The following is an 18,154-nucleotide window of genomic DNA, read 5'->3' on the forward strand; positions in this document are numbered from 1 at the left end:
CAGGATATGGCCTGTAGGTCCTCATAAGTCATGTGCCCCAGCCCCCTAATCATTTTTATTGCCCTCTGCTGGACTCTCTCCAGTTTGTGCACATCCCTTCTCATGTGGGTCCCAACCCCAAAAGTACTCACATTTCACCCCAATGGCTCCAAAATGTACATATGGTGCTACCATTGTCAAGTCACTCCCGAGCTCTCCAGTGGAGCCTGCTGGCAGAGAACAAGGTGAAAATTAACCAGGATGTTGCTCAGTCAATTCCCTCTTCTCCCAGCAGGTGGTATCGGAAAGCTCCAAGATCCCTCACTTCCCTTTCTCTCATCAGCTTCAGACCCCAGAGTTACAAATGCACAAACCAGTTGAGATTCTCCCCTGGGCTCAGGGTGTGGGGCTGCTCTGAGGGGATGGACTTGCACATTTGGGATATTAGTGCAAAGATACAATTTCAATTTCTCATAGAGAAAACTGAGGGCATTGGGAAAAGTTTTCAACTAGCAATAATCACGCCTCGGATTAACCTCATTGGCTATGATACTGCCACTTCTTATTTAGTGAAAGGAAAGCTGCAGTGACAGCCTGGTTACTGAGATGCAAAACACTTTCCTTCTGGGAGAAACAAAAAGTTAGAATTAGAAATGTACATAGTTTGTTCCAATGTTGGCACAGGTTTAATTTTGCTTCTGTGTAGGTTTGTTTCAGGCTGTGACTGTTTTGGTTTATTGGGTTGTTTTGTTTTTTTTTAATTGGAATGGAGCTTTTAATTGACATTTGCTGGATTCGAATGGCTGGCCTGCAACACCAGTTTTGACATAGTTCTGCATATTTTATACAGATTTGGCCAGTATTCAAGATGTGATTCCTTTATGAGAGGTTTTAGTGGTCAGGCTTATTTATTTTATGTTAGTTTCTCATCCTGCTGTAGCACACCTTTTTGATAAAATGTTGAAATTATTAATTTATGGTATTTGTTAGTTTTTATTTTTAAAAACAAAGTTTTTCTTAATGTTTGGGTTTTAAATTAAGCATTGTTTTTTGTTTCAATTTTTCATTTAGTTTTTTGTTGTTGATGGGATCTTTAAGAACTTTGGATTTAAATAATATTTTTATCTCAAGGTTCCAAAGACTCAGACAAGGTTTTCATCTCGAGGCCAAAAGACCAAAAACATCAAGACACTTGATCATGTCCTTGGATAGACCAAGAGACTACTCACACTTGATCTGAGCTCATAGTATTAAAATTTGGACAGATTAATATTATTAAAGTAAACCGTTTACTATTTTATTTTTAATAAAGGTTGTATTGCTCCCATAAAGGATGGAGCCTGCCCCCCAATTTTTTTTTGTCTAGCCCATCTCAGTCCCCCACCAAACGAGAAGAGTCTGATGCCACCTGCTGGTCACTGGGTGTCACTGCTGCTCCATGGGAAACACAATTTGTGCATTACCGTTACCGGTCCCTGGGTGTCACTGCTCCTAGACGGCAGACACACGCTGTGCATTACGCCACCTGGCCACTGGGTGTCACTGTTGTATCAAGGGAAACACCTTCTGTGCATTACCCTGATTGCCCACTGGGTGTCACTGCTGCGCCAAGGGAGACATAAGAACGGCCAGACTGGGTCAGACGCAAAGTCCATCTCGCCCAGTATCCTCCTGTCTTCTGCCAGCGGCCAGTGCCAGGGGCCCCAGGGGAATGAACAGAGCAGGGAATCATCAAGTGATCCATCCCCTGCCGCCCATTCCCAGCTTCTGGCAAACAGAGGCTACAGGCACCATCCCTGCCCAGCCTGGCTAATAGCCCTTGATGGACCCGTCCTCTGTTCATTTATCTAGTTCTTTTTTTGAACCCTGTTATAGTCTTGGCCTTCACAACATCCTCTGGCAAGGAGTTCCACAGGTTAACTATGCAACTGCCCTGAGTTCCCTCCCCCCCACCCCGGGTTGTATCTGGAAAAGAGGATGAGGCTGAGGAGAGCCATGATGTGTCTGTCACTGGCTGGTGCCTCAGTTTCCTCTAGGCAGCAGTGCTGCAGGCTCCTTTGGTCAGTGCCCATGCAGCTGTGTTGGGGGAAGGGGGAGTAGAGGCTCATGCCCCCCAGCCCCACGCCCCTCCCCCAGCAGCTGGGGAATCCAGGCCAAATGTAACCCTGTAGCTGGGCCGGGATAAGCCTGGGCTGGGGTAGGGCTGGGGAGGAATTGCGGGGGGGACAGATGCACCCGCTGTGAGGGGAGATCCTCCCATTCCCTGCCAACCCCCCTCACTCCTTGCAGCACGGCACCCCCTAGCACTTCTTTCTCTGTTGTGGGGGTGTCTGCTGCCAGCTTCTCTCTTAGCATCATCTCTCCCCACCCTGGGGCACTGGTGTCGCCCGTCCTGTGCAAACAGGCAGGCCCTGGTGTGCCCCATGGCACTGCCCTGCAATTGGGGGGGGGCAGCTGTTGGCTGGAATATGGGGGTGGGCAAGGCTGGGGACCAGGACTCCTGGGTTCTCCCCCCAACTCTGGGAGGAGAGGAGAGAGGAGGGGGGTTAATGGGTAGAGTGAGGGAAGGTAATAGGTAATAATTGGAGATATACCAATCTCCTAGAACTGGAAGGGACCTTGAAAGGTCATCTAGTCCAGCCCCCTGCCTTCACTAGCAGGACCAGTTTTTGCCCCAGATCCCTACGTGGCCTCCTCAAGGATTGAACTCACAACCCTGGGTGAGGGACAGGGCTGGGATCCAGGGCTCCTGCTTTTTCTGGTTTTCTCCACCTCCTGCAGCTGCCTTGGTCCTTTCAGTGCATTTCCTGTTCCAAATTCATTTGCTGACTTGTGCAACCCACCCCAGAGGTGGCTGCATCTCAGTGTTGGGTGAGGCACCCTTGGCTGCATCACCCCCTAACCGCGTCTCTCTCTCCCTGCAGGTGACCCTGCAGCACTCGGCAAACATCCGCAAGATTGTGGGGGGCGCTTTGAGCATTGGGCAGGCAGGGGCCAGGCGCCCCCCCCCCCGAGAATGGGATCCAGCCCCCCCTACTTTTTACAGGAATTAAAGAGGGGCAAAGGGGGGTAAATCAGAGGAGGGGGGTGGCCAGGGTCTGAGCAGGGGGTGGAAATTGACTGGTCGGGGGGGTCAAGCAGCTGGAGGCAGAGTTAGGAAAGGGGCTGAAGGGCAAAGTCAGGGAGGGGGGAAGGAGCCGGGTTAAGCCCAGGGGGAGGCGCTGCCAGAGGGTTAAACCCCGGCACAGGCAGGGCAGAGGGGTAACAGTTACCCCGGGGGCTGAGACTCCAGTGTTTGCAAAAACAGGGTGGGGGGAGCAGAGGGGCTTTTCTATTTCCCCTCCCACAGGCAGCACCTCTCAGCATGGGCATCCCAGGGCTGGGCTCTTAAAGGCACAGGCATCCCACTGCCTAGACACTGCAGCTCCTCTCTGATGTAACCTACTGAGGTGCTGCAGTAGGAGACTCAATTCAGTGAAACCGGCATTTCCTATACGCCCCCCAGCCAGGGGGCTGTGCACCCCTCCCCCGAATTTCCCCAACACCCCCCAGTGGTCAGCTAGTTACATGCTGCACTGCCAATGTTGTCACTGGTTGCAAATCTGAATGGAAATTGAAACGTTAACACACACTTTAAAAGCAGGTCCAACATATGAAAAATATTTGTACCTGAGAAAGTAAAATAGGTTTGAAAAGTCTGGACAAAGCCGGGTTTCCTCACCCAGCTGTTGTGTTTGCTGACAATGTCGGTGCATTGGCTTCGGCAATGTTGGCCAACATCAGAATTTCAAATGATGATTTGGAAGCAAGGTGTGGATGAGCTCTACCCTGAGAGCTAGTGATGAGCCAGGGTTGGGGGAGGCTTTGGGACCAGACTGTATTTACATGAACTCACCTACTCTGCCGAGGTGTCCAGCAGACAGAGCTGGGCTGCCTCTGCTCTAGGTGCCCGGCGGAGGAGGGAAGGTGTGTGGGGCTCCAGCCTGGGAATCTTCCTCCCTCCTGCCAAGCCCTGACTATCAATCCCAGCCCTGACCCTACTTTCTTCAAGCGCCATGTGGGCCCCAGGAAAAGTGTGGCAGGAAGCACCAGGGCCAAACTTGTGGGCACCAGGTGAAGCAGCAAGAATCCCAACCATCAGGGTAGCAAGTTCTAGAGCCCCAACCCATTGTGGCCATCCAGGGCTGGCTCCAGACCCCAGTGCACCAAGCGCGTGCTTGGGGCGGTGTCCCGCGGGAGGGCGGCAGGTGGCCCCAGTGGACCTCCCGCAGGCATGCCTGGGGAAGGTCTGCTGAGACCGCGGCTCCACACGCGTGCCTGCGGGAGGTCCACCGGAGCCGTGGACCGGCGACCGCGAAAGCGCCCCCCACGACGTGCCGGCTCAAATCCTAGAGCTGCCCCTGCCTGCAGCCGCGGGGAGCCCAGAGCCCTTTAAATCCCAGCCGCAGCCGGGAATCAGAGGGCTCTGGGTTGGCCGCAGCCACGGGGAGCCCAGAGCCCTTTAAATCTCAGCCGCGGCCAGGAATCAGAGGCTCTGGGCTGCCTGCAGCCGCAGGGAGCCCAGAGCCCTTGAAATCTCAGTTGTGGCCGGGAGTCAGAGGGCTCTGGGCTGCCTGCAGCCGCGGGGAGCCCAGAGCCTTTTAAATCTCAGCCGCGGCTGGGAGTCAGAGGGCTCTGGGCTGCCTGCAGCCGCGGGGAGCCCAGAGCCTTTTAAATCTCAGCCGCGGCCGGGAGTCAGAGGGCTCTGGGCTGCCTGCAGCCGCGGGGAGCCCAGCGCCCTTTAAATCTCAGCCGCAGCCAGGAATCAGAGGGCTCTGCGCTGCCCACAGGGGCAGGGAGCCCAGAGCCCTTTGAATCCCAGCCGCGGCGGCGGCTGGGATTTAAAGGGCTCAGGGCTCCCCGCGGCTGCCAGCAGCCCAGAGCCCTTTGAATCCCAGCCCCTGGCCGCTGATTGCCCCTCCCAGACTCCTGCCCCAACTGCCCCCAGGGCCCCCACCCCTATCTAAGCACCACTGGTCCTTGTCCCCCGATTACACCCTCCCGAGACTCCTGACCCTAACTGCCCCTTGGGACCCCAGCCCCTATCTAAGCCTCCCTTCTCCTTGTCTCCAACTGCCCCCTCCTGAGACCCCACCCCACTTCCCCCCAGGACCCCACCCCCTACCAGTCCCCTGATAAACCTCCTGGACTCCCATGCCTATCCTACTGCTGCCTGTCCCCTGACTGCCCCTTCGAACCTCTGCCCCATCCAACTCCCCCTGCTCCTTGTCCCTTGACTGCCCCCCGGAACTCCCTACCTCTTCTCCAACCCCCAAACCGCTTACTGTGCCACTCAGACCAGCGTGTCTGGCTCCATGCAGCTCCAGACAGTTACTGCCATGCTCCCCCATGGACCCCACAGCCCTCTCCCACCCCCAGCACCTGCCTTCCAGATTTGAACACCTCAAAATTCAGGAGTGCTCAAGCTCAGTTTGGGCAGCTGTTACTTCATTTCTCCCAAATCAAATATACTGATCCACTGTAACTTGCTGTAGAAAAAGCAGGATAAAATTGAGCAAGAAATGCTTATCAGGACTGGAATTGCTATTTTCAACAGCCATTGCCTTTTTGTTTGTTTAAAAGGAAGACAGTGAGATTGCATTGGCAAATTCCCCATAGAAAGAAAGAGTGGAACAAAAGAATAATAAAGGCTCCTCAACTTTTCCTCATTTATGGAGGACAGTCTTATAATATGCATCCAGATATCCTCCAATCACACAAGCTGAAAATTGTTCCACTTTACTGCAGCTCTGTAAGCATATGGGAACCAATCCTGTCTGTGTTCTGTGCACATCCAAAATTCCGGCTGAATGACCTGCCCTGGGAGCGAGTTACCAGTGACCCAGGGCTGGGGCGGCAGGATGTGTGTGTGGGGGGGCACTGGTGAGGGGGAGCCCAGGGCTGGGGCAGCAGCGGGGTGGGGGGAGCCCAGCGCTGGGGTGGCAGGGGGTGTGTGGGGGTGGGGGGAGAGCCCAGGACGGGGGCCGCAGGAGGGTACGGGGGGAGCCCAGGGCTGGGAAGGGGGGCAGCCAAATTTTTTTTTGCTTGGGGCAGCAAAAAACCTAGAGCCGGCCCTGCCCGGAGCTTCCCTGCCTGAACGTAAAGAGCGCGCAGCACGTCTCTCTCCCTTGCTGCTGCTGCTGCCGCCGCCTAAGGGCTACAGCATAACAGCAGTGCAAGCTACTGGTGCTGTAGCACCTCAGGAGGGGCAGGGGAGTGGAGGGGGCCATGGCGTGCCCCCTCACCATAATCCCATCTAGGTTGTAATTAATTTTGACTGAGTTGACCAGGACAATATCCCTAAGACCTGCAGACTTGTGGCTGCTGCTCTGTGACTTTTAAAGCAGATGAAGCCACTTTGCGGGTGAGAGGAGGAAGTGATTGATTGGTTTCACATAGGACCTGGAGTAAAATTGCTATAAAGGATTGTCTGAAACTGGTGTACAGACAAACTAGTGTGTGGCAAAGTCTTAAAATGACTGAGAATTGAAATATTTAATTGTAATGTGCTCTTAAATTAATCAGATTGCATCGACAATTAGGAACCATTTTTATACAGTGATGGTAAAATGTATATTGAAGTAGGCAAGTGCTGCTTCTGACTTTCCACTTTTAATTGACCCTTGTAATCTTGTGGCACTGACGCGTTGTAGCTTCATTTTATATCGGCTTACAGGATGGGAGCGGGGGGGCACCACCATTTTGGGCCCCTCCAAAAATTATACAAACCTGCCGCCTATGTATGGGACTTGCACAAGCAATAATCCATTTACACATTCACACATTCACATTCATTAACATTTAAAAGTAGCCTTTCAAAAAACTTCAAAAACAGACTTCAAAGAGAAATTGCAGAGTTACAATTTATTTGCAAACTTAACACCATTAATTTGAGCTTGAATAGGGACTGGGAGTGGCTGGCTCACTACAAAAGCAATTTTCCCTCTTTTGTTATTGACACCTCCCCATCAGTTATTGGCAGTGGACCACATCCACCCTGACTGAATTGGCCTTCAACACTGGTTCTCCCCTTGTAAGGTCCCTTCATGTCATGTTCCAATATATATTTATGCCTGTATCTGCAATTTTCACTCCATGCATCTGAAGAAGTGGGTTTTTGACCCACAGACACTTATACCCAAATAAATCTCTTAGTCCTCACGGTGCCACCAGACTCCTGGCTGTTTATGTGAAATAAAAGCAAAACACATTCTGAGCTGATCTTAACCCTTTCAGTGCCCTTACAAACTTAGATGCTTCTCACCACAGGCCGGCTGGTTGCTTTTCAGCCAGGGTCTCCCCTTTGATCAGTTCCTCAGTCGCTTGGTGTGGTGATGGCTGTAGGTGAAGGTGGAAGAGAGAGATAAAGTTTGGCGAATGTCTCTCCTTTTATCATGTCCTTCCTTCCCCATTGGCTTTGTGGCCCTCTTCAGAGTCAGATGAGCATCACTGCGTCTCTCCAAGCAAGGCTGAGTAATTCCCCTCATGTGGCCTCATGCAGGTGATGGCTGATTCCCCCAACTTACAGCATAGTGACAACCATACTGCACAATTCTCATAACTTCATATATATGAATGGTATACACAGATGGATAGAGAAATGACTTTCAGCAGATCATATCCTTTCCCCTGATACCTTTACAAGTCATGCTTTATATGTAAGATCACGATTATATGAAAATGAGGAATATGGGGGTTACAGCCCGCTCCCCCAAAGGTCTAGAATGTCACACTGAGATTCTATTTTCATTTATGTAACCAACTTTGATCTCTCTGTCTAACACTTATAATCACTTACAATCTATCTTTCTGTAGTTAATAAACTTATTTTAATGTTTTATATTTACTTGTGAAATTGTCCAAAGTGCTTGGGAAAGCTGCTCAGATTACAAAGGCTGGTGCATGTTCACTTTCTTTTTGAGGAAGTGGTGAATTAATTAATGAGCTTGCACTTTTCAAGAGGTTTTGAGCAGTGTAAGACGGTACATTTCTGAGGTGCAAGGCTGAAGGCTGGGGAGATATGCTGGTGTCTCTCTATGTATAATTGAGAAGTGGCTTATAGAGCATTCATGCAACTTAGTTGGGTGCATTGCTGCATGTTGTTGGCTGAGTGATCACAGCACATGGAGGGGGTTTTGCTGCTTGTCACTAGTGCAGCATTGTAAGACACAGCCCAGGCTGGAGAGAGAAGACGACAGAGCAGTTCCATAGTTTGGGATTGTACCGCACAGATCCCACCACACAGAGACCTTGCTGTGACCAGCCGTGGTAATACTGTGCTTAGTGCTCTGCCTTGTAGCTTCAACAGCTGCACATGCAAGATGAGTTTCAGTGACCTTGACCTTGTTTCCATGTTTATCCAAAGCCTCCTTTTGACAGCTGTCAGCAAAAAGACCCGTTTCTTTTGCAAGCATTTGTATGGCTAGCCAGAGTCGGGCTTCTCCATTAACAAAAAAGATTGACCAAAAGGGGACAAGAGGAGGCACGTTCAGCAAGGCAGCACTGGATGCTGGATCCTGAATCTGCTCTTTATCCAGCAGCTCTCTTGGGAACCTCTGCCATGGTGCCACGCTCTGGGACTTCTCCCCGAACTGCTCCATTTTTCATCAACAATAACATGAAAAGTGAAAGGACAGTCATTCTCCATTTCCTGCAAGCCCTGCAGAGAACCCTCTAGAAGGGGCTCTGTGCACAGATATCCCCAGTGAATTGCATGGCCACACAACACGGGGTCTCCTGTCACAGCAAATTGCAGCCGGAGCAACCTCCTTGCCAATGCCAATAGCCTTTTCATCAACACCAGACTGAGGATTTGATTCTCTCCAACGCTCTGCTGGAAAGAAGCCTTTTCCTTCACAAGCAATTACTTGAATTGTCAAGGGAGGTCTCTTCTGTTTCCTAGAAAGACACAGGAAAATGTGAGCAGAGGAGACAAAAGCTATAGAACAAGGCACCACTGGGAGTTAAACCCAGGATCTCCTGTTTACTAGACAGGTGCTTTAGCCAGCTAAGCCATGGTGCCTTCCCCAGCAGGCCCTTTGCAACCACTCCACTTCATGGCCCAAGACTACACCTTCAAATTCCAAAGTAAAAATGTTGCTCATTTCCATCAAGGCTTGCAGACCTTGAGCAGGCTGGCTCAGTGCACAGAAAGCCACAGCTGAGCTGACAGAGGGCTTCTAACATGTGCTTCTCCCAGCAGCTGCTGTGATCAGATACTGATTAGTGCTCTGTGTTTCAGTCACAGCAACTTCAGCTCAACTCTGAGTCATGGTAACCTTTCCATCAGCTCCATACTTACTATTTAACACTTTCTAAGATTTAGCTGCAAGGAAGGGTCTCTGTGTCTTGAACAAGCACTTACAAGGATTGTGCAGTGAGGTCTTTTCTTTTCATGAGAAGAAATAAAATAAAAGAAAGGAGCCTGACAGACAAGCCTGGTTCAGCAAGGAAGAACTGTCAGGCCAAGTCAGGATCTCCTGGTGAGTAGGAAGGCTCTTCAGCCAGCTCTGCCCAAAGATCACTATCCAGAGGCCACTTCCCACAGAGTCCAGTTATGGTTACAGACCCATCCTGAAATTAGAGCAGGATATTTTAAAGCTTATTCTCACAGTACAGTAACACAGTTCAACCATGTCTGCACAGAGGAGAAAACACTCCTTCATTTCATAGTTATTGCTACTGATCTCACTGACAAACTTCCTTTTCTCGGGGCTGCTCCCAGCACTTTAGGGAGTTTTTCCTCTTCTCCCTTCCAGCTGTGGTGATGGGACTGCAGCAGCTCCCCGGATGGCCGGCTTTGCTCTTTCACTTACAGCCTTCACTTCTTTGGCTGAAGCTGTGTTTGCCACCAGTTTAATCCGTAGCTGAGACCTCAGGTACCAGCAGCTAGTTACAAAGGCTCAATTCCCATCACCATCAGTGGGAGGTTATCCAGGGCTGCCAAGGCTGCAGGATTTGGCCCATGGACAGTCAAGGTGCTACAGCAGCTACATTCTTACGTTGTGAGTCCTGCAGCCTATTACCAAAGTGCTCTGCCATAGTCTGCAGGGCAGCTTGACTTTTTGAGACTCTGGCAGAAGGGAGACCCTGGAGGAGAGAAGGAAAATGTCCTCAGCAGTCACAGCCGGCAGGAGCAGCAAAGACTGAGTATCAGATACACTTTTTCACCAGGACAGTAAATGTGCACGACCCCCTGATATATTCTCAGTTCACTCCCCCTCCCAAGGAAGCCCTATTCTGCTCTATTACACTCTCATGGGATGAGAGGGAAGGTCCTCTCATGGGTAAATAACTGATTACAAGGTAGGAATAAATGGTCAGTTTTCAAAATGGAGAGAGGTCAATAGTGGTGCCCCCCAGGGCGTCTGGGATAAGTGCTATTCAACATATTTATAAATGATCTGGAAAAAGGGGTAAACAGCGAGGTGGCTAAATTTGCAGATGATCCAAAACTACTCAGGAAAGTTAAGTCCAAAGCAGCCTGCGAAGAGTTACAAAAAGATCTCACAAAACTGGGTGAAAGGGCAACAAAATGACAGATTTGTTGATAAATGCAAAGTGATGCACATTGGAAAACATAATCCCAACTATACATATAAAATGACGAGGCCAAAAATAGTTGTTGCCACTCAAGTGACGGATTTTGGAGTCACTGCAGATAGTTCTCTGAAAACATCCACTCAGTGTGCAACGACGGGCAAAAAAGCAAAGAGAATCTTGGGAATCATTAAGAAAGGGCTAGAGAATAAGACAGAAAATATCATATTGCTTATGGCCGACCACATGCATTGGCCTCCCCTCAGGCAGGGGACGTATAGGCCCTTCTGCCACTTGGTGTTGGCAGCAGCAAGGGCTGGGTTCAATGTCTAGGGGAGGAGAGCAGCAGAGAGGGAGGAGGAGAGAGAGTCCCAAGAGCACAGTGAAAACCAACCAGCTGAGGGTCTCACAGGAGTCCTGAAATAACAGTAGCTCCAGGTCCCATCAGGGCCGCCCAGATGGTGGAGTAAGTGGGGCAATTTGCCCTGGTCCCTGCAGGGGCCCCCACAAGACTTTTTGGGGCTCCTTGAGTGGGGTCCTTCACTAACTCCGGGAGCTCTGGAAAACTCTTGTGGGGTCTGGGCCTCCGGAGGTTCTTCCACTCTGGGTCTTCGGCGGCAATTCGGCAGCGGGGGGTCCTTCATGAATGAAAAGTGACTTCACTGAAGTGTTGAAGGGCCTTAATGGAGAGAAAAGATGGGGTATGAAAGGGCTCTTTAATCTCGCAGAGAAAGGCATAACAAGACCCAATGGCTGGAAGGTGAAAAGAGACAAATTCATATCATAGGCCTGGTCTACACTAGGCGTTTAAATCGGTTTTACGAGCATAAAACCGATTTAACGCCACAACCGTCCACACTAGGAGGCACCTTATATCGATTTTAATGGCTCTTTAAATCGGTTTCTGTACTCCTGCCCGACGAGAGGAGTAGCGCTAATATCGGTATTAACATATCGGAATAGGGTTAGTGTGGCTGCAATCGACGGTATTGGCCTCCGGGAGCTATCCCACAGTGCACCACTGACTGCTCTGGACAGCATTCTCAACTCGGATGCACTGGCCAGGTAGACAGGAAAAGCCCCGCGAACGTTTGAAATTCATTTCCTGCTTCGACAGCGTGGAGAGCTCATCATCACAGGTGACCACGCACAGCTCATCAGCACAGTTAACAATGCAGTCTCCTGAGAATCGAAAAAGAGCCCCAGCATGGACCGCTCGGGAGGTACTGGATCTGATCGCTATATGGGGAGAGGATTCAGTGCTAACAGAACTGCGTTCCAAAAGACGAAATGAAAAAGTATTTGAAAGAATTTCTAAGGCTATGACGGCTAAAGGCCACAGCAGGGACTCCGTGCAGTGCAGAGTGAAAGTTAAGGAGCTCAGACAAGCCTACCAGAAAACCAAAGAAGCAAATGGAAGGTCCAGGGCAGGTTGAAAAACATGCCGCTTCTATGATGAGCTGCATGCAATTTTAGGGGGCTGCGCCACAAGTACCCCACCCCTGACCGTGGATTCCGAGGTGGGGGTTGTAATCTCTGCCATGTCTGAGGATTATGCAGACGGGGAAGATGAAGAGGAAGAAGAAGAGGAAGACCTCGCAGAGAGCACACAGCACTCCGTGACCCCCAGCAGCCAGGAGCTTTTTATCACCCTGACGGAATTACCCTGCTCCCAGCCCTCACAAGCAACTATTGCAGAGAATGACGCCCTGGAAGGGAGCTCTGGTGAGTGTACCTTTGCAAATAGCAAACAGTGTTTTTTAAGCAAGCCTTTTTTAATGATTGATTTGCCCTGAGGACTTGGGACGCATTCGCAGACAGTATAGTTACTTAGAAAAGTTTGTTAACATGTCCGGGGATTGAGAGGAAATCCTCCAGGGACATCTCGATGAAGCGCTCCTGTAGGTACTCCAGAAGCCTTTGCAGAAGGTTTCTGGGCAAGGCATCCTTGTTCCGCCCACCATGGTAGGACACTTTACCATGCCATGCATGTAGCAAGTAATCAGGTATCATTGCGTGGCAAAGCATCGCAGCGTATGGTCCCGGGGACTGCTGGCATTCAAGAAGCATCCGCTCTTTATCTTGTTCTGTTATCCTCAGCAAAGTGATATTGTTCAGGATAACCTGGTTAAAAATCAGGAATTTAAGTAAGGGGAGTGGCCATTTTTCTACTGGGTTCGTGGAATGCAGCAGCTTAAAAACACTTTCCTGCACGTAGCGAAGCGGGGAGGAGAGGGTGAAATGCCGATGATCTTTTCTGTTTGGTCACCGGCGGCGATCTTCCCAAGCTACCGGACAAGCAGTGGGTGGGGAGGGGAAGGTTGTTGATTAGCAGGAGCTAGCGTGGTATTAGCCATGCGTTGGGGGAGGGTAAATCACTGAGACAGTGGCTTACCATGGCCGCATGCAAGCTGAATCCTGATGCCTGGACCTGTGTCTGTGAGATCTGTAACCCCAGAGATGCAAGCAGTCACTATTAAGATGAAAAATGCGACCTTGTAGGGAAATCACATGTGCTATGTAAGGTGAATAGTGCTTTTCACTGTGAAAGAGTATAACCATTGTTCTGTAAAATGTATCTTTCTAAATATTTATCTCCCTCATGCAGCTGCAAATTTTTCAAGCGTCCCTCCTCCATCCCAAAGGCTAGCACAGATAAGGCGGAGGAAAAAGAAGACGCGAGATGAGATGTTCTCGGATATTATGGAAGTTACACGCAATGAAAGAGCTCATCTGAATGAGTGGAAGGACGTGGTTTCAAATTACAGGAAAGAGGCCAGTTAACGTGAGGACAGGAGGGATGAACGTGAGGACAGGAGGGACAACCGAGATGAGAGGTGGCAGCAGGAAGACCGGCAGGAAAATCAGCGGTGGCGGCAGGAAGATCAGCGGTGGCGGGATGCAACTCTGGGGCTGCTGCGTGATCAAACTGACATGCTCCGGCGTCTTGTGGAGCTTCAGGAACGGCAGCAGGATCACAGAGTGCCGCTGCAGCCCCTGTATAACCACCCTCCCCCCTCACCATGTTCCTTAGCCTCCTCACCCAGACGTGTAAGAACGCGTGGGGGGAGGCTCCGTGCACCCGCCCACTCCACCCCCGTGGACAGCCCAACCAGAAGGATGCCGTTACTCTGAATTTTTTTTTAATGGCCTTCTCCATTCCCTCCTTTCCTCCTCCCAAAGCACACCCTTACTTCTCTCCCTCTTTTTATTATGAAAAATAAAGAATTCATGCTTTTAAATGAGAGTGACTTTATTTGCATAAGTAAGCTTTACTCAAAGGGGGAGGGGGAGTTGCTTACAGGGACTGAGTCATTCAAGTGGGTTGGGTGTTCATCAACAAACACAGCAGTCACACTGTACCCTGGCCATTGATGAAGCTCGTTTTCAAAGCTTCTCTGATGCGCACCGCTTCCTGGTGTGCTCTTCTAATCTCCCTGGTGTCTGGCTGCGCGTAATCAGCGGCCAGGTGATTTGCCTCAGCCTCCCACCCCGCCATAAAGGTCTCCCCCTTACTCTCACAGAGATTGTGGAGAATACAGCAAGCAGCAATAACATAGGGGACATTGGTTTGGCTGAGGTCTGAGCGAGTCAGTAATGTGCGCCAGCGAGCCTTTAAACGGCCAAATGCACATTCCACCACCATTCTGCACTTGCTCAGCCTGTAATTGAACAGATCCTGACCACTGTCCAGGCTGCCTGTGTATGGCTTCATGAGCCATGGCATCAAGGGGTAGGCTGGGTCCCCCAGGATAACGACAGGCATTTCAACATCCCCAACTGTTATTTTCTGGTCTGGGAAGTAAGTCCCTTGCTGCAGCCGTTTAAACAGAGTAGTGCTTCTGAATACGCGAGCGTCATGAACCCTCCCTGGCCATCCCGCGTGGATGTTTGTGAAACGTTCCTTGTGATCCACCAGTGCTTGCAGCACCATTGAAAAGTACCCCTTGCGGTTTACGTACTGGGTGCCCTGGTGCTGCGGTGCCAAGATAGGGATATGGGTTCCATCTATCGCCCCCCCACAGTTAGGGAATCCCATTGCAGCAAAGCCATCCACTATGGCCTGCACGTTTCCCAGAGTCACAACCTTTTGTAGCAGCAGCTTAGTGATTGCTTTGGCTACTTGCATCACAGCAGCCCCCACAGTAGATTTTCCAACTCCAAATTGATTCCCGACTGACCGGTAGCTGTCTGGCGTTGCAAGCTTCCACAGGGCTATCGCCACTCGCTTCTCTACTGTGAGGGCTGCTCTCATCTTGGTATTATGGCGTTTCAGGGCAGGGGCAAGCAAGTCACAAAGTTCCATGAAAGTGCCCTTACGCATGCGAAAGTTTCGCAGCCACTGGGAATCGTCCCACACCTGCAACACAATGCGGTCCCACCAGTCAGTGCTTGTTTCCCGGGCCCAAAATCGGCGTTCAATGGATAGAATCTGCCCCATTACCATCAGGATCTCCAAAGCGCCGGGGCCCGCGGTTTGAGAGAATTCTGTGTCCACGTCCTCATCACTGTCATCGCCGCGCTGCCGTATCCGCCTCTTACTCGCCTCGGTTCAAAGGTCCTGGTTCAGCATATACTGCACGAGAGTGCGCGAGGTGTTTAAAACATCCACGATTGCGGTATGGAGCTGAGCAGGGTCCATGCTTGCTGTGCTATGGCGTCTGCACGGTTCACCAAGCGAAAAGGGCGCGAAACGGTTGTCTGCCGCTGTCAGGGAGGGAGGGAGGGGTGAGGCTGTACCCAGAACCACCCGCGAAAATGATTTTTGCCCCATCAGGCACTGGGATCTCAACCCGGAAATGCCAAGGGGCGGGGGAGGCTGCGGGAACTATGGGATAGCTACGGAGTAGCTACCCACAGTGCAACACTCCAGAAATCAACGCTAGCCTCGGACCGTGGACGCACACCACCGATTTAATGTGTTTAGTGTGGCCACGCACACTCGATTTTATAAAATCTGTTTTACAAAACCGGTTTATGCAAATTCGGAATAGTCCCGTAGTGTAGACGTACCCATAGAATCATAGAATTCAAGATCAGAAGGGACCATTATGATCATCTAGTCTGACCTCCTGCAAGATGCAGGCCACATAAGCTGATCCACCCACTCCTTAAGCAAGTGACCCCTGCCCCATGCTTACAACTAAGGCACAAATATTCAACAGCGAGGATGATTCACCACAGGAACAAGCTACCAAGGAAAGTGGTGGATTCTCCATCTGTTAGCCAAAAGGGCTCGTTTCCCCCTGGAGCTTACCTAATTACACCAAGGAGGCATGGAGACAGGAAGACAAGTACCATTAGCTTTATTGATCGATCAGCTGAGCGGGTGTTCTTGTCCCGGCTAATGCCCGAGAGAGACACACCTTTCATGGCCAAGCGGCCTACCTTTATAGCCGGTAACAAACAACTTAGCCTACGTTTGTCTATGTCATTTGGTTGACCTATAGACCCTGTACATGTATCTATTAGGGGATAATTGGATATGCAGGATACATATATCATTTTGTGGGGGCTACAAGATACATCTGTTGAGGATACATTTGTCATTCTGAAGGGGACACAAGATACATCCGTTGACCCTTTGTACTAGATACTTTGGATGTATACATGTGAACGCAGCTGCCTACACTTGGGGAGCCAACATATACTTGGGGAGCCAAACAAAACTGATAAGCGAAATAGCTGACTTAGGTAGATACACGGCCTTCAGTCTAATGAGTTCTGTAAGCTTTCCAACACAGTTTGGACAAGCATAGCATAACTTTGGTTTACTCAGGCCTAATACAAAAAGGCTTCATTACCACTATGATTTTCCAACACATCTCTTGATGTCATTTAATGAAGACTAGATGCCTTTCTGGAATGTGTTGCCCCCAAAAGTACCTATTGTGTCATACAGGAGGCCTGTGATATGCAGGGGGTCAGATTAGATGCTCTAATGGTCTCTTCTGGCCATAAAGTCGACTAATTTCTGAAAAACTGAGTGTGGCATTGGGAGCAGCATCTGATGTTTTCCTGTCTAGCCGGCTTGCTGCCTAGAACGAATGCTCCTTGAGTGGGGTGATCCACAGGGAGTAGCTCAAACCTCCAAAGTGCCTGGCCCGGGGCAGGACATTAGCACAGCAAGGGAGGGGTGTGGCAGTGACATCACAAAGGCCTTTTGCAGGACCTCAGACTATTGGTCAAAGGTGGTGGGGAGGTGGTGACCTCACAGAGAGATGCTGACATCAGCCAGGCAGGACAGGGGCGAGGGGCCAGGTCTCTCTTTGAGGACTGATAGAGTATTTGGGTTCACGGACATAAGCACCAGGAGGAACCTCTTTCGAGTTTTCTCCTTCTCTTTCAGTGATTTTACTAGAAAACAGACATCCCTGTTTAGAAGGTAAGAGCCTCCTGGAGGGAAGGGGTGTCCTGGGGCGTCACAGTTTGGATGCCGGTGCCCCCCACCAAGGTAAGGAAGTTCCCGCCACCCTGCTCTGTGTTCGCAGGGCGGGAGAGAGCAGCATCCACGGCAGTGATTTGCTCCTGGCTGCCGGAGCAGAGCAGCAGGCTCAGCTGTGAGAACTTCTCAGAGCGATGAAAGGGGAGGGGCCCATCGCTCTGTAGCAGGAGTGCAGGGCAGGTGAGTTCATGGCAGGCATTGTGGGATACTGGAGGAAGCCAGTTATGGTGATATAATGAACAGCAGCATCTACTCTGACACTTTAAGTTTGCTGCAAAAAGCTCTAGACCTCTCATCGAAGTCGTTTTATTTTGTCACCAAAACAGGGCAGTTTTGTCACCAGACGTGGCATTGCAGTGTGTGCACCAGCCACAAGCTGCTGACTGAGGGAGCGTTGTGTGTTTTTCACACACCTAAGCAATATAATTCTGCTGAAACAACTTTGTAGTGCAGACCTGGCCAAAGATTCACTCACACACAACTTGCAAGGAAAACCTCACCTGCTCCTCTGCTTTGCAGAATCCAAACACAAGTAAAGCTTGTCAGGCCCCTGTAAAGATGGCAGGGAGTCAGGTGTGGGCAGGGCCGGCTCTGGCTTTTTTGCCGCCCCAAGCAAAAAAAAATGGGGTGGGGCCACTGGAGCAACAAAACAGGGGGGAAAAACGGCAGGGGTGGAGCGGCAACGTGGGGGTGTGGGGGGGGATACGGCGCGGCTGAAGCGGCAAAGCGGGGGGGACACAACGTGTCTGGAGTGGCAAAGTGGCGGGGGACAACACAAAAACGGCGGGGCTGGAGCAGCAAAGCTGAGGGGGAGGGACACGGCACAGCTGGAGCAGCAAAGTGGGGGGCGGGGGACAACACAAAAACGGTGGGGCTGGAGCAGCAAAGCAGGGGGGTGGGGGGAAAAACAACGGCGCGGCCGGCAAAGCAGGGGAAAAACAAACAAAAAAACCCACAGGGCGGCCAGAGCCAGTGGACCCCCTGTGCTGCAGAGTGCGCGCCCGGTCTAGTGTGGGGGGGGGAATGGGAGGGAGCGGAGGGAGAGAGAAGGGGGGCGGCCAGCGCTTCAGCGGGGCACTCACCACGTGGCCCCGACTGCCGCGCCGCCTGGCACCCTCACTCCTTCTCTAGACTAACCAGTCCTGATATACT

General features: G+C 50.9%; 2 non-coding genes across 2 annotated transcripts; both read right to left on the minus strand.

Annotated features, from left to right (window-relative positions):
- Positions 1 to 409: 409 nt before the first annotated feature.
- LOC120393652 lies at positions 410 to 549 on the minus strand. The gene has a single exon (XR_005592104.1). It is a non-coding gene; the product is annotated as a U4 spliceosomal RNA (small nuclear RNA).
- Positions 550 to 8,966: 8,417 nt separating this feature from the next.
- Positions 8,967 to 9,040, minus strand: TRNAT-AGU. Its single transcript has one exon. It is a non-coding gene; the product is annotated as a tRNA-Thr (tRNA).
- Between the last annotated feature and the right edge of the window lie 9,114 nt (positions 9,041 to 18,154).

Source organism: Mauremys reevesii, unplaced genomic scaffold (assembly GCF_016161935.1).
Source record: "Mauremys reevesii isolate NIE-2019 unplaced genomic scaffold, ASM1616193v1 Contig29, whole genome shotgun sequence".
In the NCBI taxonomy this organism is placed as follows: domain Eukaryota; kingdom Metazoa; phylum Chordata; order Testudines; family Geoemydidae; genus Mauremys; species Mauremys reevesii.